Source organism: Callorhinus ursinus, unplaced genomic scaffold (assembly GCF_003265705.2).
Source record: "Callorhinus ursinus isolate GAN/ISIS: 27379988/994484 unplaced genomic scaffold, GSC_fseal_2.0 scaffold9, whole genome shotgun sequence".
Lineage (NCBI taxonomy): Eukaryota > Metazoa > Chordata > Mammalia > Carnivora > Otariidae > Callorhinus > Callorhinus ursinus.
This window is the reverse complement of record NW_027397071.1, coordinates 52,350,618-52,373,043: the sequence shown is the minus strand read 5'-3', so window position 1 is coordinate 52,373,043 and position 22,426 is coordinate 52,350,618. Positions and strand designations below refer to the sequence as shown.

The window sequence follows — 22,426 nt, the reverse complement described above, 5'->3', positions numbered from 1 at the left end:
TCCTTTGGGGATGCCTGGATGGCTCAGGCGGTTAAGCGTCTGCCTTCAGCTCAGGTCATGTTCCCAGGTCCTGGGATAGAGTCCTGCATTGGGCTCCTTGCTCAGTGAGAAGCCTGCTTCTCCCTCTGCCTGCCCCTCCCCCTGCTTGTGCTCTCTCCCTCTCCCTGACAAGTAAATAAATAAAATCTTTAAAAAAATTCTTAAATAAAGGTCTTTTGAACTTAATATGCATAAGTAAAAGTGTCAACTAGATTATTTCTCACATCCGTTTCAGCTTTCAACATCTATGGCTCTGTGATGCATAGATGTACCTAAGAATATACTAGAAATAACCATCAAGGAGACAATGATTAATAAGGATACTCTGGTCTTTCTTTAGTTCAAATAAATGTTTTGCCTTTTACCAAAGAATTAAAAGGCAGTTCTGAGTAAAATAAGGAAGGTCAAGGAGAGCTTCCTGGAGGAGGTAAGCTTTGAAAACATCAGTGTAAGGGTTGACAGAGATGAGGGGCTAGAACGATGGGGCTAGATACAAAAAAGGGAAGACAGGTTTATTAAGATTGTTATGCTTGTTTGTATTTTTTAAATGGCCTTAGATTCTTTGAGATTCCTTCTGTCAAGTAGTTGGGTCCATGTCCCCTTTCCCTGATTGCTTCTACCAAAAGAGTATGTCAGAAATGATACTATGTTACCTCAGAGTCTAGATCATAAATGGTCATGCAGCTTCTCCCATTGTGTTTGAACACTTGCTCTCCCAATGCTTCTACTTGAGACGCTCTTAAAACCCAGCCACCATGCTGTGAGGAGATTCAGCTACCTGAAGAGGCCACACACTGCTGCTCCAAGTGACAGTTTCAGGTGAGCCCAGCCTTGAGGTCATCCTCGCCCAGGTGCCAGTGATATGTGTGAAGGAGCCATTTTAGTGGTAGGACCTTCAGTCCCATTGGTAGTCCCAGCTTTTGAGCTATTTGAGTCACCCCATCTATTCAAGACTTACCAGCTGAGGCTTCAGACATTATGGAGCAGAGACGCACCATTCCCCTGGTACCTTGTCTGAATTCCTGACCCACAGAATCCAGGACACAATCTGTGGTGTTTCTTTTATATCACTAAATTTGGAGGTAGTCTGTCATGCAAATAATAAATAACTGGAACAATTATGATGGCTACAACTGCAAAACTCCAACCAAATTAGTGTAAGCAAAAAGGAGAATCTATTGGCTCATGCATCTGGAAAGAGCAGGGGCTGAAGTTGGCTTCATGGACAATAGTCCAGGAACTGATTTTGTTATCAGAACTCTCTCTCCACTTGTTGCCTCTACTTCTCTTCCTATATTAACAAGAAAGAAAATTTGTCCCTTCTAGGGTGAGTTTTTGCTTAAACTTCAAGAGAAAGATATTGGCCCAGTTGGACACTGTGCACATTCCCAGGTTAATAATTATGGTTCAAGGACTGGAGGCCTAGGAATGGTCTAATTCAGGAGCCAATTTCTCTCACCAAGGGCAGGATCTAAGTATGATAAGCAGCCTCCACCAGAACACACATCATTAGAGCAAGAGAAATTTACCCCAAGAGAAGGGGCTATTCTAGAGAGACAAAGCAATTTGCATCTATTACAGTGGTTTAAAATATTATCTCAGGGAGGCTTTCTGAAGCAGAGTAACTCTATTTATCCACAGAAGGGGTGAAGTATGGGATGAGAGGGTCTCTCCAACTGAAGATGCTCAAGAAGTCTTAAGCCCCCAAAAGACTTGGAGGAATACGCATTGCTAACACCCACCCAGGTATTTTTTAATGAACATGTGGTACATAATTTCACACTGGCAATTTCACTGAACCCTTGCAACCACCCCAGGAGGCATGTAATGTTAATCCCCTGTTATGAGTAAAGAAAACAGAACTTAGACAATTAGAATTACTTGCCCAAGGTCATATGCTTCTAGGGGTCAGAATTAACATACAGAGCCCAGACTTCAGTCTCCAAATCTAGAACCCCATATGTAATTCACATGAAGAGCACTGAAAACCCTGGACAGGATGTTATTCACCCAAACTGAGAAAAGAGCCTTATATTTATACACACAAAATCTAAACACAAATATCCTGAAGTCCTTGTTGTTCGGACATAAATAAGGCATCAGGGAGTCAGGTCTTGAGACAGGCGGAGACATTAACCACAACCTAAGGGACTTGTTTTCTCCATTGTCTAAGTGCCCTTGGACCTCAGACAAACCCCATATTTCTTGGAAACATGTATTCCTCCGAGAGCCAGGGGAGGCGTGTGGTCCAGTAAATGCAATTAGCAGTCTCACCGCGCGTTTCCTTGCCTGTTGTCTCCCAGAGTGCAGTCATCAGAGAGCTCACAGTTTCAAAGCACACTCTTCCAAATGACAAGAGTCGCCAGCAGATTTTAAGTGGATTTGAGATGTCTATCGAGGGAATTTTGAGGCTACATGAAAATACTTACTGAGCATCTCCTTTGAACAAGACTCGACTCTAGGCACAGAGGACCATATAAGATAGAGACAAGACTCTGGTAAGTTTTTAACCTCATTTACAAGGTAGGATTAATAATAATAATATGACTATACACAAATTTATATCTCTGGCCTGGCCACCTTTGTAGCTCCAGCCGTTTATATCCAGATGCCTACTTGAAATTTGCTCTCCGATGTTTCACAGGGGCCCCAGAATCTACATGCCCAGAGCTGAACTAATGACTGCCTCCCTCAGTTCTGCACCTTCTCTGGTTGTTTCTAGTTTTGTAAAATAAAATAAATACAATAAAATAAAACTCCCAGCAATTCCATCCCAACATTCCTATCAAATTGAGAATCTCAAACATTAATTTGGAAAACACATGAAACCCACCACCTTCTCATGTCTAAACTCCATACCAAAGACAGTTTTATGCCCTTTTAGCCACTACTGGCAGGGGCATGTGGGCAAGCCTGTATTTTTAGTTGTTCCTTGCACTTGTGTGCTGACCTCCCAACAAACAGGTACAGTTGCTCTCTGTGACTATGCCTGGGATGCTGCAGCACTTACTGAAATGGTCCGGCTATTCACCAATTGTTTTGAGTGGCAACACCCTATGAGAACAACTACAGCAGAGAACAGGACCATGCAGGCCACAGCTCAAAATTTCTTATTTTTTCTCTGCAGGGCAACAATTATCAGGACTGACCTCTTGAATTTGTTTCAGGTTCCTTAGAATCCTTGACTCAATCACAGTAGTGATCCTGAACTCCAAACCAAAGACAGTTTTATGCCCTTTTAGGCACTACTGGCAGGGTTGTGGGGGCAAGCCTGTATTTTTAGTTGTTTTTAGTTGAGAAGAAAGTCCTCATTGAAGTCAATGGGATTGAGATTTGGAAATGTTTAATTTGTACCTCCAAAAGGGATAGAATTAATCATATTGTATCAACAGATTGTACCCTGGAATCTCTCTCTCTCTAGACCGTGAGCTTCTTAAGACCAGGAACAATGCCTAAACCATATCTCTTGTCCTCATGGAACCAAACACTGTCAATTTCAGAAGCTGTGGATTGAATCACTTTAGACACTAAGCTTCCTGCAGACAGACATGAATTTTCCATCTCTTTCAATTCCATTATAAAACCAAGAGATACTCATCGAATTGAGGGTCTTCGGTTTCAGTCCATGGTTTTCAGTAATTAGACTTCAATTTGTACCTCTAATTAAATAGTTAATTGGAGTTAATTTCAGTGTATAGTCCACCAAGTTTGTAGTGAATGAGTGTAAGGGTTGCTTGCATTTGGGCAACCATTTTGTGAGTAAGGAATTTAAATCTTAAAAAGTAATATGGCATTGTGGTCTATCTTGGTTGAGAGAGTGTACTTATTCTTCAGGTGGATATGTCAGCATTAGTGTAAGAGGAAAAAGGGGGGCTGTGAGCTGAACTGCATGGAAACCATTCCTTTCCTGTTGGAGCTGCAACTCTATAATATATGGCATATGCATGGGAGAGTCGAAGCCACAAGAGGGATGGTGGCTGCAGAGGCAGCATTTAGAGTTGAATTGAGATAGGGGATGTCTCTTGCATGGTACTGGAATCAATTTGGTCTTGCTCTCTCTTGTTTCCAGTGCTTGGACACCTGTTTTATATTTTGACTTTTCATAGCTACCACACAAGTTCACATACCATACAACAGAAGTACAGGCATGGTAGGTCTGTGGAATGACTTTTTTTTTTTTTTTAAGTAAAATCCAAATGAATGGGAAATAGATGCAGGAGGAAAATCATAAAAGGCATGACTGCCTAAGATATTTACTCTCTCCACAGATAGTACAATTCTACTTCAGAAGTTTCCAGGGACTGGAAAGTGTTATAGCTGAAGGCAAAACCCTATTAACAGGGACCTTTTGTCTGTATCTTCTGTCCAGACAACTGAAATCTCTTTAAGGTGCTACACCTGTCCCTACATCATACATGAGGCTTCCTCTACTGACAACTGCGTTCCTTAACCATTTTCTATTTTCTGTAGCTCACATCTCACACTCTTCTGATCTAGAGTGTTCTAGTCAGTGGCCTACCTTTTTATGTTTACATCCTGTCTCCCCTCCCAATTCCACTTACAGTGTTTTTATAGCATAGAACCCAGGCTTCTCTGGACACAGATTGCTCTGCCTCCCCCGCCCCACCCCCCACCCTTGGATACCTTGCTTTTGGTTGTTCTGGATAACTGATCCCTGCTTCTCCGCCCTAGGCCTTTTTGCCTCCCTGTGGAAAGGACCCCTATCAATCTCATCCTTTGGTACAGGCAGGGCCTGGATATACCCTTGAACTCCTGAGCTACATTCTGATAATACAGCACTAAAATGTTTGGGGGCAGGAAAAATCCATGGAAAGTATATTAAAATCAAAGGAAATATCTGGAAAAAAAGGCCATAAAAATGATCAGACACATCATGTTATACGCTACTGATGAATCGTTGAACATTACATCAAAAACTAACGATGTACTATGTGTTGGCTAATTGAATTTAAGTTAAAAAATTTTTTAAAGGAGTTTAAAACCTACCCAGTGGTTTTCTACAGTTACTAACACTTTCCAGAAAAGGGACATGGCATATTCCTGCCCACTATAGTCACCAAATTTTTATGTTGACTAACTTAAATAACTTGAAGCCTCTCTCACCCTCCAGAAAGCATAAAGCACCACCTTTTCTGAACAAAGGAATGAAAAGGTAAAGTAAGAGCCTGAATGAACAATTATCTCCAGAAGTTAAGTAAGTACAGCAAGCCCCAGAAGTACTATGAAAAAATTTTGGCTTCATTAGAGTTGTATGTAACCTATTCTATAAATTATTCAGGGAAGGTAATGAAAGACTGAATATATGAGGGAAAAAAGAGGATTTGGAGAAAAGCCTGCTGGGAAAATCACCCACTTCTGGAATTACCAAGGATTCTCCTTCCAAAATAAAAAAAATATATGTATATGTGAGTTCTATTCCATCTACAAATAGTGATTGAGACCTACTTTATATCAGACATTCCATTCAAGAAGGAGCCAAACAAAGTACACCCCCTGACCTCTATAAGCTGACAGTCCATTAGGTGGAAACACAGCTAATAATATTTATATGACAAGCACCAGATGCTAGAGGACCACTGCATGGGCATCTAACCCAAGCTGAACACTCAAAGGTTTCCTGAAGGATACATCTGAACTGATCCTTGGAGGCGGGGTAAGAATTATCGAGATGGGCCTGAAACTACCCAAAAAATCTTCACTAGCCTATCATTATTTTTATAATAACCCAATCCCACACACATGTGGGAGACTTGGGCACTTTTGCAATGACTTCACAATCCAGTCATAGAGAGGAGTTCTGCATGCATACAGAACAGATAAGCATTGCTCCAAGTTTGTAAATACAGGCTAGACATTGTGGTTCCAACTATACTAGTCCTAATTTAGTGTTGATACAGGAGAAGCAGCAGGATCTGAAAGGGTCAAAAAAATTATCTCTATCATTAGCATCCAAAATGTCTCTGAGCATCACAGAATTAGAAGTAGGCTCTTCTAAAGATAATGAATCTAATCCGCTCAGAGAAAACTGAGGCAGCTGATGACTAATTTCCTTGCCCAAGTGCACATGACCAGGAAGTAAGTGGTGAAGCAAGACTGAGAGTTCCTTGAAAGTATACCTAGGTGAACATTTCCAGTACTTAAAATATAATTAATGCTCAGTAAATATTTGTTGTGTTAATTAATATCCTTCTCTGTAAGATAATTGTTTTAAGATTTTATTTATTTGAGATAGAGAGTAAAGAGAGAAAGCATGAGTCGGGCGGGGTGGAGGGGCTGAGGGAGAGGGAGAAGCAGGCTCCCCACTGAGCAAGGAGCCTGATGTGGGGCTCAATCCCAGGACCCCCGGATCATGACGTGAGCCTAAGACAGATGCTTAACCAACTGAGCCACCTAGGTGCCCCCCTATATGATAATTTTAGGGCAATCTTAAAGCACTGATTTCCAGAAAGGCAACTGAGATGAGGATATCACAATAAACTGATGCAAGAAAAAAAGACTATCCCTCAAATAAACCACCTATAGAGTTAGATTTTAGAGACCAAAAAAATAGTCCATGTGCAGTGGCATGATATAGTCAAGAACTGTATTCTTAGATACTGTGAACTTCATCTCAGCAAATCTTTTTCAAATACCTACTGAGTGCTAAGTATTTGATTCATGTCCAAGATGTACAGATTAATAAACCAATACCTGACCTCCATCTCCGCTTCTTAGGAAAGGAAACAGTACATCCATCCATAATGTTCTGCCAATGGCATAGAAGCAAACATGAAATATTAAGGGACCAAGTGAAAGGGGGTGTTTGATTCTAATTTAGGTGGACCTGTAAAAATGAGAACATTTTATCTTAGCTTTGAATTATGATTAAGTCTTCAGCACAAGACAGGGACATCATAGGCAAAAGGAACAAAATGAAAATCAGACAGAAGCAAGACAACAGTGTTTACACCTGGGAATTCCAGAGGTCTGATGTAGCAAACACAAAAGAAATGCCTCCTGTAAGGACAGGTGGCCCAAAGACTGGGCTAGACTGAGCTACAAAAAGCCTAGGTAGTCAGAAGAAGCAGGTAAATTAAGTAGAACTGAGGTCATGTAGCAGACACTGTTGGGGCCCCATCTGTATCCCTTCATCATGTACCATTTCTGTACAAGCCAGCCCAAGTTCCACTGCTGCCACCTATGAGGGCAGACCAGAGTGCTAGAGAATTAATGTCTGCTCTCCCCGTTCCCCAAGCAAGGATTAATTAATTAAACGCCTCTCTTCACTTAACTTAGGTAGGAAAACCCTGAAACATGTGTTGCCCTGCAGAATTAGGCTCCAGCTGCCCATGTTTTTAACTTCTTTGATAATAGTTCTCTACCAGCTTCTTTCTCTACCCTGTCTTACTTTTTCACTGAGGTTTCCTAGGATCCTATTAATGTATGCCATTTACATCTGACTCAGTCAGGGTCTGCTTCTGAGAGGAAGCCAAACTAAGACATTATTAGAAAAATGATCACAAAAGACAAAGCAAGTCATCATCAGAAAATAAAACCAATGGTCCGCTCTGAAGATCAGGACGATGCTACAAAGAGAAACCAGGGGAGAGAAGCCAGTAAGCAGGAAAGTGAGAGAAGATGTAAGATGTGGGCTAGGAAGGCAGTAGGTAGGGGCACAGAAGGGCAAGAAGGTTAGAACTAGGGCTATGAAAATGATAGTTTGATGTGCCAGTTACTTGATTGAAGGGCAAGCCTCATGGATTGGTGGGTACTTAATCATTTTGATTTTGGGAACTCTGTGAGAAACTGATGAAAGCTTTGAACTTTCTACCCAGAAGCGGGGGAAAAAACTACATACAAACAATTCTGCTTGGAACTTCAAGGGATTCCCAACCCCAGATTAGGAACCCCTGATTAAAGGCTATATGTGAGGCTGGACTCTGAGGGCCTTGATTGCCTGCAGAGTGCTTTAGCATTCATTCCATAGGCAATGGGGAGCCAGCAAAGGTTTTTACTATCAGAGTTCCCAAGTGGTTATAGTTTTCCATTCTAAATGGAACCCAAGAAATCTGGATGTTTTTAACAGATTGAAAGAGAGATTGGGGGGAAAGCGCATAGATAATTGAGCTCCTTGTTGGCCAAAAACATTTTCTACCAGATGCACTATAGGGCTTCAAAGGCTGCTGGCTGCAGAATCCAGATGCACCTCAATGGATGCCATAGGGAGTCACTTCCACAGCCAAATGTTTTGGCCTCAAAAATTCCTGGAGCAAGACAGATACTAAATGGAGCTGGAAACAAACTCAGGGCAAACACAGCCCTTCTATATTACTACATATAGCAAGTCTGGTATGCAAAGTGGACCAAAGGAAGGGGAAAGGAAGAGAGAAGAAGGGAGGCAGAGAACAAAAGAATCCATTTGGACAGATAAACAGAGCTGGGAGGGCAAACCAGAAAAAATATAGAGTAGAACCTATCAGAAATATAATTGTAGGAAACAAAGGCTAATTTGAGAACAAACAAGAAAGGTATAGAGAAAGAAAAAAAGATAGTAACTGGACTTGAAGGATCTGGAATACTAATAGGGAGAAAGAAAAGTTAATTTTTCTCTTCTATAAATGAATTTAAGGAATGGATACCATATTTTGAGGATCTACTGCATAGAAAAACTACATTCAACATCACCATATATAATGATCCTACAAGGTGTTATCCCCATGTCACAGGTAAATAAACTGAGACCTAGAAGAAGCTTGCACAAGGCCAACCGGTAAGCAGTGGTGTAACTGGGCTTTGAACCCAGGCCTGACTGGGAGTCACACACATTACCAGTTCTTGTTGCCCTCATCCCAGAGCTCAGATTTGTAGATCAAACACAACTGAAGCAAAGACAAATTGCATGGCCTATATACAAAATAAAAATGAAGAATTGTCCATGTTATTTCCTGTCTTTTGTGGACTAAGTTGATGGAGCAGGAGGAGGTTTCTGTGGCTGATTACCATGATCATCTGCACGATGACCTCTGAAACTTCACTATCAAAGCCACCTTACTGACATAGTTCCACTACTCAGTCAGGGCAGGACCTATGGGAAAATGGGAGTATTGGCATGCTAGAGGCAGAAGGATCTCAAAGTGGGTCATCCAGACAGATACCTTCAAGTTTCTGGAGTGGCCCATGGTGCAGCAGAGAGTGTGGATGCTGAGCCAGCTGATTTAGATACAAATTTTGCTCAGCCACCCCAACAACCCAGTGAAATTCTCACAGCCTCAGTTTCTTCACTGGTAAAAACCAAACCACCTTTTAAGGGTTAATGTGATGACCGTACAAAATAACAGATACATGTGTCTATACAGTGCCTGGCACAAACCAGTTCTTGAAAACTAGCAATTTTGCATTCTAATATCTTTTCATTTCCCTCCTTTTCTATTTGAACCCTTTTGTGTATGTGTTCCCTATGAACCCACCACCAAGGCCTGTTAGCACCCTAGTTATAACTCTTCCTGTCACTTCATCTCCATATACCTATATTTGATATCTAATATAAGAGCAAAATAAATTTGCTTTGAATTGTACGATTTGCAAAAGTTGTCCAGTTCTATTATAGCATCTATCTTTACCATGAACCTAGGAAGTGAGCAAACTGGAATCATTACTCCTTTGCTACTATACTAGAAAGAGGCTTAGAGAGTAGGTGTTAGGTTCCCCAGTCATATAGCGAGTAGTACAGCAAGTAAGCGTCTGGTTGGCATAAAGGAACAGAGCCAAGAAATATACATGTGCTACTATAACAAAATAACCACAGACTGGCTGACTTCAACAACAGGAATTAATTTGCACAGATCTGGAGACTGGGAAGTCCAAAATCACAGGCTGGCCAATTAGATTTTTAGTGAAGGCTCTTTTTCTGGCTTCTAGACAGCCATTTTCCCACTGTGTCTTCACACTGGGGATAGGGGTTCGGGTTGTCTCTGAACTATCTTCTTGACACTGATCCTACTGGACTGTCCACCCCCTTATGACCTCATTTAACCTTACCCTATCTCCAAATATAGTCACATTGGGGACTGGAGCTCAACTTCTGAATTTTGGGGGAACACAAACATTTGGTCCATAACAGGTGCCATGGATAAGTTGCTTGCCTTCTTTGGGCTTCTTTTCTTCATCTTTAAAAAAAAAAAAGTGTGGAGGAGCTGTGTCCAACACCCCTTTCTCTGATATTCAAGGATTCTATCTAACTCTGAATGGGTATTATCCAGCAAAAATTTTTCCTGGTCCATACACAGTGTCACCTCAAGTTTTGATTTCAAGCTGCCTCCTAGGCAAGAATATTGCATTTCTACTCTCAGTGAGTTTCCCTGACAAAGCTCTTATTCATTCAGCCAATAAGCATTTGATGAGCACCTGTTCTGTGTCAGTTATAGGCTAGATGCTAAGGATATAACTTTAAACAGGAAAAATAAAATCTCCACCTTCCAGTGTAGAGACAGAAGCAAATAGTTTCAAGGTCAGTTATAGTGTCAGTTATAGTGCTGTCAGCTACAAATAATGGACATATAAACCCCAATTTAAAACATGAAGTTACATCTATGGAGGTTTTGTTATCCCACACAATAAGAAGCTCAAGGTAGGTGCTATGTTCTGAATGTTCGTGTCCCCCCCAAATTCATATGTTGAAATCCTAACCCCCATTGGTGATGGTATTGGGGAAGGGGGGCTGTTGGAAATCGCTTAAGTCATGAAGGTGGAGCACTCATGAATGGGGTTAGTGCCTTATAAAAGAGGCTCCAGAAAGAACAGAGCTCCTCCCACCTTGTGAGGACAGAGCAAGAAGGCACTGACTATGAACCAGGAAAGAAGCCCTCACCAAATAGAACCATGCTTGGACTTCTTAGTCTCCAGAACTGTGAGCAATAAATTTCTGTTGTTTACAAGCTTGCCCAGTCCATGGCATTTTGTTATAACAGCCCAAACAGACAGGAGAATTCCTTTAAGAATGTTTTATACACTGTCTCAATGCTGTTGTAAAAACTCAGCTCCTTTCCATTCCTAGCCGGTTGGCATTGCCACATTCTAACTGTTTTTCTAGATACAACATGGCTGCCATAGTTTTAAGAACCCACATGCAGAGCAACATCATGCAGCAGAGGAAGCAGGGGCATGGCTTATTATATATCTCTTTGTCAGTAAAGAACCTTTTCCAAGAGCTCTTAGGAGACTTCTTCTCTCAGCCATTGGCCATTACTGTGTAATATGCCCATCCCTAAACCAATGACTGAAAAGAGGAATCAAGCTGCCATGAATAGACAATCACGACCTACTCCTAGAATAAGGAGCGGTGGATGGGCTGCTTCTCCTGACTCAGGTGGAAAAGTAGGCAGCTGAGCAAATCAAAGTATTGCAACAAGAAGGAGAGTGGCTGTTGGGTGAATAATACACCGGCACCTATAGCACACACCACTTTAAGGGATGAAGACAAGTAAGCCTGAGATACTAAGAGAGCAGACAGGACAGGCTCCTAAGGCAACCTGCATAAGTGTGTGTGTTGAAAATAGAAAGCCATAGTCTTTAAAAGTCAGACTTTTCAGATGTTTGAGGCAGAACCAGAAATGCAACTGCTTTTGGGTGAAGCGGTGATATTTACAGACTCTTGTGTGCCTCTGGCATCAGCTGACTCCAGGGGGATATCGCTAGCCCCTTGCAGTGGTGTCTAAACCAGGGCTTGGAGCCAGGGGAGATAAGTTACCTTATGGGAGGTTGGGACCCAAAAGGAACAAACAAAGGTCAATTCTAATGACAAAACCAGAATGAGGATTTAATGTGCTGGGATTCAAGAAGTGTGGGTGATGGACATTGGGAAGGGTATGTGCTATGGTGAGCACGGTGAATTGTGTAAGACTGATGAATCACAGACCTATACCCTTGAAATAAATAATACATTATATGTTAATAAAATAAATAAAAATTTTAAAAATTAAAAATTAAAAAATAAATAAACTATATGTTGGCTAGTTGAATGTAAATTTAAAAAATTTTAATAAATAAATTAATTTTTAAAAAAGGTGTGGATTTTGTAATCAGACAGCCTTGAGTTAAAACCAAGCTCTGCTACTTGTTAGGAAAATTATGTAAACTCTTTGGATCTCAGTTTCCTTATCTGTAAAATGAGAATAACTCTTTGGCCTAAAAGGATTAGAAATAAAGTATGTAAAGCAGGAACAAAGCGCCTGGCATACAGCAGGCACTCTATAAACAGCAGCAGGTGGGTTGCCTAGAAGAAAATGCAAGTGCGAATGGATTAGATATGAACAAGACGATAGGAATGAACAAACCCTGTGAAACAAATTCAAGCAGAGCTCAAAATTTAAAATTAAATACTGTTATCATAGTTCTTTACAATCAGCAAAACCCCTTTTTCACCTGTCATCCCATTGGCTCTCTACATTCAATACATCATTACAGATCAAAAATTTGTCCATTTTACACATCAAAAAATTGACATTCAGTAAAGCTTAGGCTATGACCTAGTTTGTTTACCTCTGATTCCACAAGAGAAGAAACTAAATAGGAATTCATTTTCTCAGGGAACTCAGGCTTCTAGAGAGATTTGTCTGCAGCTTAAAAAGTCAGAAATGGTGGGACTCTGAGAGTAACCCATTACTAAGTCACGAGCTCTATCTTCTTAAAGGTCTCCTGTGGAGAGCAGGGTTCTTAAGCTTTGTCAGGCATCAGAATCTCCTAGAGGGCTTGTTCAACCACAGATTGCTGGCTGGACCCCCCAGAGTATTCAATTCAGTATGTTTGGGGTGGGGCCCAGTAATTTGCACTCCTAACAAGTTTTCAGAAGATGCTAATGCTTCAGAACCACACCTTGAGAACCATGGGCTCAGAGAATGAGCCCCAGAATTTAGATCAGGGCTTCTAATGGTAAATGTGCAAGAATCATCTAAGTAGCCTGTTGAAAATGCAGTTCCCACCTCCTCCCAGAATGCAGGTTCAGGTGCATAGAGGGGACTCTGATGTAGGAGGTGCACCCTCCTTTACTAGAGAAAAACCAATTGGTCGATTCTATCAAGATCTTCTTGACTGTCACCCCTAATTATGCATCTTTATTTACATATAGATTATTTACTTTTACTAACTGTACTAATAATACCTTATTTTATCTACTATCTGAAAATCACAATTTTTTAATTTCATAAACATATACATAAATGTTCAATTTTTTTTCTGCACCCCAATGGGTTGCACCCTTACTTTAGGGAGCATTGAACTCACCAAGTGATGCTCAAGGTGTGTTCCATGAACTGGCTGCATCAACATCACCTGGGATCCCGTTAGCGGTACAAGTTCAGGGCACCAGCCCACACCTACTGAATCAGAATCGCTGGGGCTGGGGTAATCGGTGTTTTAACAAGCTCCCCATGTAATTCTGTGGATCATAAACTTTGAGAACCACTGCTAACTAAATACACATATGCAGCATCTTGAACGCCAAGATGCTGGAATTCCCCACTAGAACTAACTTTTTTAATAATTTTGAGCCAATGATGATTGTATTTTTATTCACATATCTACTATTATCATGATGCTGTTTTCTTGCATGACATTGTCATAGAAAATTATTGATTTCTATGAAATTCAAGAAAACCTACCTGGTCAGGGAACCAACAGTCCCAGACTGCCCAAGGCCAAAGGTATTCCCAAGATATAGGACTTTCTGTACTTAAACCAAGAAAGTCCCTTGGGAAAATCAAGACAAGTCGCTTACCTCTCCCAGACTGTGTTAACCTTAAAAATAAAACTGCCAGTTATTTCACCAGCAAAAGATGGGCTTATTTGGGAATAACAGTGAATTGCAATTCAAGAGAGGCAAGATATGGCCAAACCATAGGCAAGTCTGCCAACACCAAAGAGGAATTCTCTCTTATGGAAGAAAGCAGGAAGTTGGGAGGGGCTGTTATAAACAAAAAGTCCATTGGATTAAATTTTTCATTGGCTGAGTTGTGACTGTCTCTCCACGGTTGGGCTGTTCTCAGACTATGAGGAAAGCCTTTCTTCCTCCTGCTGGGGTAGTAAAGTAGTGTCCACACGCAAAGTTCCTCTCTTCCCATGTGTCTGCAATTGCCTATAAGTGGTAGGACTGAGAACTCCCCCTGCCAAACCTCCCAACTCCACCCTAGTGCAGCTTCCCTTCATTAATTTTCACAACTCCATCATGAGAGTGTTTGATATCTTTAAGAAATCAACTCCTTTTCTGTTCTCCTGCCAACTACACAACTTTTGCACAGGGTGAGTGTGGGCAGGGCAAAAGAGCCTTAGACTCGACGACCTAGCTCTGGCTGTCATTTAATAGCAATGTGACATGTGGCAAGCCATCTAATCTGTGAACCTCTCTTCCTCGTCAGCAAAATAGGGACCAAAAACCATGGGGGACCAATGAGGACCAAATGGGGACCAAAAACCACTGCCTCCCACACCTCACAGGTAATTGTCAAGGTGAAGAAAGTTGGTGTTATTAAGGTGCTTTATGCATTACAAAGTAGTCTATGAACATAATGGACAGCCATTTGGCATCATAGGAAGAGCGGAGGCTTTCCGACGGACAGATCCTAGTTTCAACCCTGGCACCACATTGGGCACATTATTTTATCTCTCTGAGATGATTCCCATCTGTAAAATGGGGATTCAAATTACCTTTCTCATAAAATATTGAGAAGATTAAAAGAGAAGGAGGTCACTAAGCGCCTGGCATATTTGAAGCTCCAAAGTATTAGTTCCCTTCCCCATGATTATAAGACATTCAAAGACTTAATGATAGATTTTTGTAGTTAATGCAATGAATAGCATCATTATGCTTGCTTCCTGAAGTGAAAAGCCACAATAACACTCCTTCCTGCTCCCAGGGCCCCTTTGATGTGGCAGGGGGTGGGAAAGGATGTTACTTCCACTTGGTATAACCAAGCCAGCAAAGGTTGTCCAGTTCTTATCCACAGAGGAGTGGAGAGAGCTACTGGCTTGGAGAGGCCAGGGACTGAAATTCACAGTGACTTTTGTATCTGCGAATGCTAAATCTGTAACTTCTACACCTGTTTAGTCATTTCTTCAGTAAATCGTGCCTGATGTGAATAGATTTTTTTAATTAATCTCAAAAAATTGCAAACTAGAAAACAGAAAACAAAAAATGTACAAGCCTGGCCTGTCCTTGTGGGAGGAAAAAAAATGCCTATCGTTGAATGTCTCTTTTCATGCAGAAATTTAGTAACATTTCATTTCTAAAAGATTTCATCCATTCATTTACTGAGCATTTACTGAGCCAGACATCCAGTGTTTTGAGCATCTACTTTGTGCCAGGCTTGGCACATAATATATATGAACAGTTTTTGCTTGGCAAGAAGCTCCCAGATACAAATATACACTGAGTTAGAACCCACAGTGAAAAAAAGTATTAATAGAGGTAATTCTGAGGGATGGTCATGGCGAAAAGAAGGCTTAGAAACCCCACCTGGGCAATACTAGAATTGGTCCATACTCGGTACATTTGCACTGATGGAAATTATAGCGTAGTATCCATCGTCCTTGCCTTGGCACGTGGCCTCTTCTAGGGAGCCTGGGAGTAAATTTTAGCCAGTGGGATATGAGTGTAAGTGTAATGTCCAGGCTCTGCCTTTAAAGAAAAGGCACATTCACCCCTTTCCCCACCCCTCTTCCTTCTGGACGGAATCCCAGCATGGTAGTAAGCAATCTTGGACCATGTGTTTGACAGCATCATCTAAGAATGTCGCAGCAACCAGAAAGAAGAGGCCTGGGCCCTTCCTTCATAAATTCATAAAGTGGAGCCACCCTAGGAACAGCATATTTATATGACAGAATTAAATGTGTCTGTCTCACATATGCCTCTATTATCTTGGGTCTCCATTATATGCAGCCATATCTATATCCTTTTACACCTACCTATAGGGCAAGTGATTTGTCTGGATGAATCTGTATATTTCAATTGACAAATACATCAAACAGAAGACATCTACAAACACGAGCTGTCATGGAATGATGAATTATAATCAGAATTATAATAATGAGCACTTCTGTGAGTTGTCCAATGGTTTGCATGTTACTCAGAGGACATAGAAGCCTGAAATCTACAAAGTCTCAATCTAGGGAGGCAAGTGTTGGATTCTTCCTGGATCCTACCCTCTACTGTTCTTTTCTCCTCCCAGCATGAGCTGCTTGAGTCCAAACCCAAGGGCTATCTGAGGTAGAGAGTTTGAGTAGCCCCAGAGCCACCTCCAAGGATGCTTCAATACCCTCTTGCCCATAGTTTGACTAGGATGTTTTCTTCCAGTTCTACGGCCGGTTATATGCCTCAGATAGAGTTCCTGATTCCCTATTTCATGTTTATAGTCTAGACCATGAACACTCAGGGGTGGGGACTCTGATAATTCAGATTTTCACTCTCAGCTAGCTCAGGACCTGGCATAGCACAAATACTTGTTGAAGATTAAAAGGAAAAAAAATAAATGAATGATATAATATATTCTACCATTGCCCTTTTAGGAGCCTTTCCTATTTTCCAAGTTTCTACTCCAAAGACCAAAAGACTGTCAAGGAATCCTATTGACTGTCCTGTACCTTTCTGGATACCCTCCTGCAACTCCACTGGACTCCCAGGCATGGCACATCTGACTTCTACCTGTTAGAATATCTCACTTTCTTGCATCATTTCATTTTCTGTCTTATCCACCTTACCTTTCAGGCAAGAAGATGCCTACTGATTTCCCTAGGCTGGAATTCAAAAATCCAAGGCTGGGAATAAGTTATGTGGCCAAGGCCATAGAGTACAGAGGAAAGGAGAATCAAGATCTCTATCCTGAGCAAGAGTGGAACTTAAATAAAAGTATAGTCCAACATATCAAGCTAAAGACAGTGGTCAGAGATCTGACCTATACAAGCTCTGAACTATAGAGTCTGTTCAAACAGAATAGGCAGGACACAGTTAGAGAACCCAAAAGGCAGAGACTAGAAATTTGCAGGGCAAGAAATCTTTTATGGGATGTCTCTAGGAAGCTTATGGCTGAGAAGAAAGCTAGGAAGGACTCTAAGATAAATCAGGCCTGGCTGCCTGCTCAGACCAGGACTTACACTCATATCCTTTGGTGATCTTAATTGTCTATCACGAAGAACCTTCCATCATAGGTCAGTTCTGGTCCTCCAAAATACAGATGCTAAGATGGGATTAGAAATGCAAGTGATTTCAAGAAACAACAGGTGTAGGTGATGAAGAAAGGGGAGCCCTCTTACACTGTTGGTGAGAATGCAAACTGATGCAGCCACTCTGGAAAACAGTATGAAGTTTCCCCAAAAAGTTAAAAATAGAACCACTCTATGATCCAGCAATTGCACTACTAGGTATTTACCCAAAAGATACAAAAACTGATTTGAAGGGATACATGCACCCCAATGCTTATAGCAGCGTTATCAACAACAACTAAATTATGGAGAGAGCCCAAATGTCCATCAGGTGATGAATGGATAAAGGTGGTGTGTATGTATATATATATATATCTATATATATATATCTATATATATATATCTATATATATATATGATGGACTATTACTCAACCATAAAAAAGAATGAAATCTTGCCATTTGCAATGATATGAATGGAGCTAGAGAGTATTATGCTAAGCGAAAAAAGTCAATCAGAGAAAGACAAATGCCATATGATTTCACTCATATGTGGAATTTAAAAAACAAAACAAATGAACACAGGAGGGGATAAAAAGAGAGGAAAACCAAGAAACAGACTCTTAACTATAGAGAACAAACTGATGGTTACCAGAGGAGAGGGGGCTGAAGGATGGGTTAAATAGGTAATGGGTATTAAGGAGAGCACTTGTTGTGATGAGCACCAGGTGCTGTATGTAAGTATTGAATCACTAAATTCTACACCTGAAACTAATGTTACGCTGAATGTTAACTAACTGAAATTTAAATAAAAACTCAAAGAACAAAAATAAAACAGTAAAAAAGAAAAAGAAGTGCAAGTAGTTTATTGAGGACAATGCCTGCAAAAGATAAAGGGAGAAGGAGAAGCAGTAGGCAAACTATACAGATCTGATACCTGTGGAAGGAGAGGGGTAGACAAAGGATTGGGTAGAAAGAGCCTCAGACTGTGGTTCAACGCTGAGAAAGTCTCCACCAGCCCTGAGGGAGCTTCATTGCAGAGATTGTTCACAGAGAATCCTGGGATGGGCAGAAATGGCATCTAGTGTCATTCCTAACACACAATGACTTTATTTAGAGCTTCCAAACTGACTCAGAGAAAATCCAGGCTAGAAGGTGCCTCAGGGATCATTCTGATAACATTTTTCAGAAGAACTTTCTGCAGTGATGAAAATATTTCATATCTGCCCCGTCCAAAATGGTAGCTACTCACCATAGGTAGCTGTTGAATACTTGAAATGTGAATAGTGTAACTGAAGAACTAATTTTTTTTTGTTTAATTAGTTTAAATTTAAGTCATCGTATGTAGCTACCATATTAGCACAGATACTGAGTCCAGTTTTTTTAAGTGAAGAAATGGAGGCAAAATGGAACATGCCCACCACATATGAGAAGTTTAAGAGTAGACCCAGGACATGAACCCAGTCCTTTTTTTTTCTTTAAATTTTTATTGTTACGTTAATCACCATACATTACATCATTAGTTTTTGATGTAGTGTTCCATGATTCATTGTTTGTGCATAACACCCAGTGCTCCACGCAGAACGTGCCCTCTTTAATACCCATCACCAGGCTAACCCATTTCACCCCCCTCCCCTCTAGAACCCTCACTTTGTTTTTCAGAGTCCATCATCTCTCATGGTTTGTCTCACCCTCCGATTTACCCCCCTTCATTCTTCCCCTTCTGCTATCTTCTTTTTTTTTTCTTAACATATATTGCATCATTTGTTTCAGAGGTACAGATCTGTGATTCAACAGTCTTGCACAATTCACAGCACTCACCGTAGTACATACCCTCCCCAATGTCTATTACCCAGCCACCCCATCCCTCCCACCCCACCCCCACTCCAGCAACCCTCAGTTTGTTTCTTGAGATTAAGAATTCCTCATATCAGTGAGGTCATATGATACATGTCTTTCTCTGATTGACTTATTTCACTCAGCATAACACCCTCCATAATATTCCATTGTGTATATATACCACCTCTTCTTTATCCATTCATCTGTCGATGGACATCTTGGCTCTTTCCACAGTTTGGCTATTGTGGATATTGCTGCTATAAACATTGGGGTGCATGTACCCCTTCGGCTCCCTACATTTGTATCTTTGAGGTAAATACCTAGTAGTGCAATTGCTGGATCGTAGGGTAGCTCTATTTTCAACTTTTTGAGGAACCTCCATACTGTTTTCCAGAGGGGTTGCACCAGCTTGCATTCCCACCAACAGTGTAGGAGGAACCCAGTCTTTTTAAGTACAGCCTTCTCTCCATCAACCACTCTTGAGTCAGGACATAGAACAAGTACTTCTATTTAGAAACCTGGGCCTTCATTTACAAGTTGTTTCATGTATTTAAAGGGTTACAGACTTGGATCTTTCCTCAGGTACTTAGCAGGTAGTTTCATGCCAAAAGAGGTTCCTTTATTTTTTATCAACTCCTTGTCCTTCATCCTTGCTCTTATCTGTGTAGTTGCCTCCTCTGACCTTTGCTGCTTAAGTTTTGTGTTCTTCGCTCCCAAACTCAGGTGCTCCTCTATGATAATTTAACCCCCTTTCACATGCCCCCAGCATCATACCCAATTGTGCTGCTTTTGGGAGTTGAAAATCCATCTGCCTGGCCATGACTGCAGCCTTCGTGTTAATCCAGCTAAAGCTCCTGTGCAGCCCAGGGTCTCAGATCCCCTCGTGAGCCTTTTCCCCCTCCCTTATTTAATGCCACTCCATCACCTGCAGCCCAGATGGGGAGACCACAAATCCCCAGGAATGCATTCCTAGCAGAGGACATGTGATTGCTCCAAGGCTTCCCATTCATTCCAAGACCTGGAATCTGGCTGCCTCAGAGAGTACATGCTTTCTTTGGGCCCAGAAGGGGAGAGCACTTTTCCTACATCATCTGAAACACAGAGGTCTTCACTGTGGCCAGACATGGTAAAACAAATAATAATTAAAAAGGACTTTTAGAGCTTCCCACCCCAATCTTTCCCATCCTCTGATCCTGAATCCCCCTTCTTTTTGAATAAAATCATGGTCACTTGTAAAACCCCTGTAGACCTTGTTTCTTATGTGCTATCCTTCCTCCTTTACCTTGGATTGTTTCAGCTACAAACACTTAATTACATCCAGACCCCTCAGTTCTTTCTTTTCTGCAACAGTATCTTCTATCATTTTAACACTTCTCTTTATCCAAAAATGAGTTGCAGAACTGATAAGTAAGGCAATCAGGCAATAGAAAATGGAAAGGATGAGCTGGTCAGAGAAGTTTAGAATTTCGATTCAAAATGGAAAGTATGTCCTGAGATCCCCTTTAACATAAAGGTTGACATGTCCTGTGAGGAGTGCAAATGCTTTGCTGGGCTGATTCTCTGTGCATTTACTATCCACACTAACCCAGATAATGTGACAAATGACCAGAATTGATAATATGAAACTTCCATTTATTTATGCCTATGGTGCACCAGTGACTGTACTAGGAGCAGTTCTGTTTTGAAAAGCTCCACAATACATGAAAATTCATCAAAGGCAGCTTTTATTTGGTGTGTAATTCTGTGTCTTTTGGGTGTGACACTATAGAACCATTTCCATGGGATAGAGAACATTATACATGCAGTGACAATATAATTGAATCATTCAAACCTGGGCCATTTTGTAAGAGAAAGAGAAAATCATTAATAATTATACTGGGATAAGGAAGTAAACAAGGATGTTTACTGGCAAACCAGTGTGTGGTCACTCTAATCTTCATTAAAACCCTTGTTCATCTTATCCTGCAGTGGTGAAAGAGCTGTGGACTAACAACGCCAGTCACCACCTAACTGTTGAGTGCTGAATGCTGGCCATGGACAGCATCCTATGGAGTCACTGCTAAGTCCACTGGATAGAAGGAGATGAACACGTAAGTCAAGCCAAGGACCTGGAGAAAACCTGGGCTATGAATGCTAAGTCTAGAGGGGCCACAGAACTCATTCTGATGCAACATGAGTCGGGGCCAGAGGAAATCATCTAGAAAAGTCTAGTCACATAGAAGGACGTGCAAGCATGCATCCCATGTCATAGGTCACCCACTGGCCTGTGAGGATAGTGTGGGCACAGGTATGGGTGACTTAAAGAGCCACCAGAAATCTTCCGGCTGCCTGGATGCCACTGCTAATGTTTCCCACAGGATTTAGTTCCAGAATGAGGCAGCCTGCATTATAAATAGAAGAGACATCTAGAAGAAAAAAAAAAAGGCCCTTAACCTTTACTGGTACTCAGAGGGTCCCAGAGGTTAGACATCATTTATCCGGGAACGTAGAAGGCAAATAGCCATAGCAAATGTGAGACCATTTTTTATTCTTCTAGTTTTGCTGAATAAGTCTCTTGAGATTCTGTTGGTGTTAATATATATGGCCTTAATTTGAGGGCAGGTGACTGGGAGCATTCTAAATTATATAAGTAAATAAATAATGCCAATACATCTTTTTTTAAAAAAGATTTTATTTATTTATTTGACAGAGAGAGAGACAGTGAGAGAGGGAACACAAGCAGGAGGAGCGGGAGAGGGAGAAGCAGGCTTCCTGCCAAGCAGGGAGCCCGATGCGGGGCTCGATCCCAGGACCCCAGGATCATGACCTGAGCCAAAGGCAGACGCTTAACGACTGAGCCACCCAGGCGCCCCAATGCCAATACATCTTTAACACACTGGATTTTTGTCTCAGGCTGCCCATACATATGAAAAATAATAGAATTCTTTCTTAAGAATTCTTTTTTAAAAACATTTCAATATTGACTTCAGACAGTTACTTAGAAGACAAGAGAATATGTGACCCTCAGATGTCAGGCTTAGTTCCCATGGACATTCTTTCTGTGGTCTGGTGTCTATTACTAGATATTCAAGAAGGAACACCATTATAGAAAATAGAGCCATATCTTTACATGACACTTAAGCTATAAAGAGTGAGTAAACAGGACCAGAAACAAAGCTGACACCACAGAGACAGATACTATCAGAGTGGGAATTAAAGTTTAGTTCTCCTGACTTACACATAACTCAGTATAGATTTATTGGCAATTTGGTGAAGATATAGTCAAGCATAAGGCTTAAATGTTGATTAGACCCAAATTTCTATCTTGTTCCTACTTCTTTTGACTCTGGAACTTCAAATAAGGTCCTCTTTTATTTACCCCA

General features: G+C 41.1%; 1 long non-coding RNA gene across 1 annotated transcript; it reads left to right on the top strand.

Annotated features, from left to right (window-relative positions):
- Nucleotides 1-784: 784 nt before the first annotated feature.
- Nucleotides 785-21,156, top strand: LOC141373435 (uncharacterized). Its single transcript, XR_012379452.1, has 3 exons — nt 785-858; nt 2,343-2,537; nt 21,033-21,156. It is a non-coding gene; the product is annotated as an uncharacterized lncRNA (long non-coding RNA).
- Nucleotides 21,157-22,426: the final 1,270 nt, after the last annotated feature.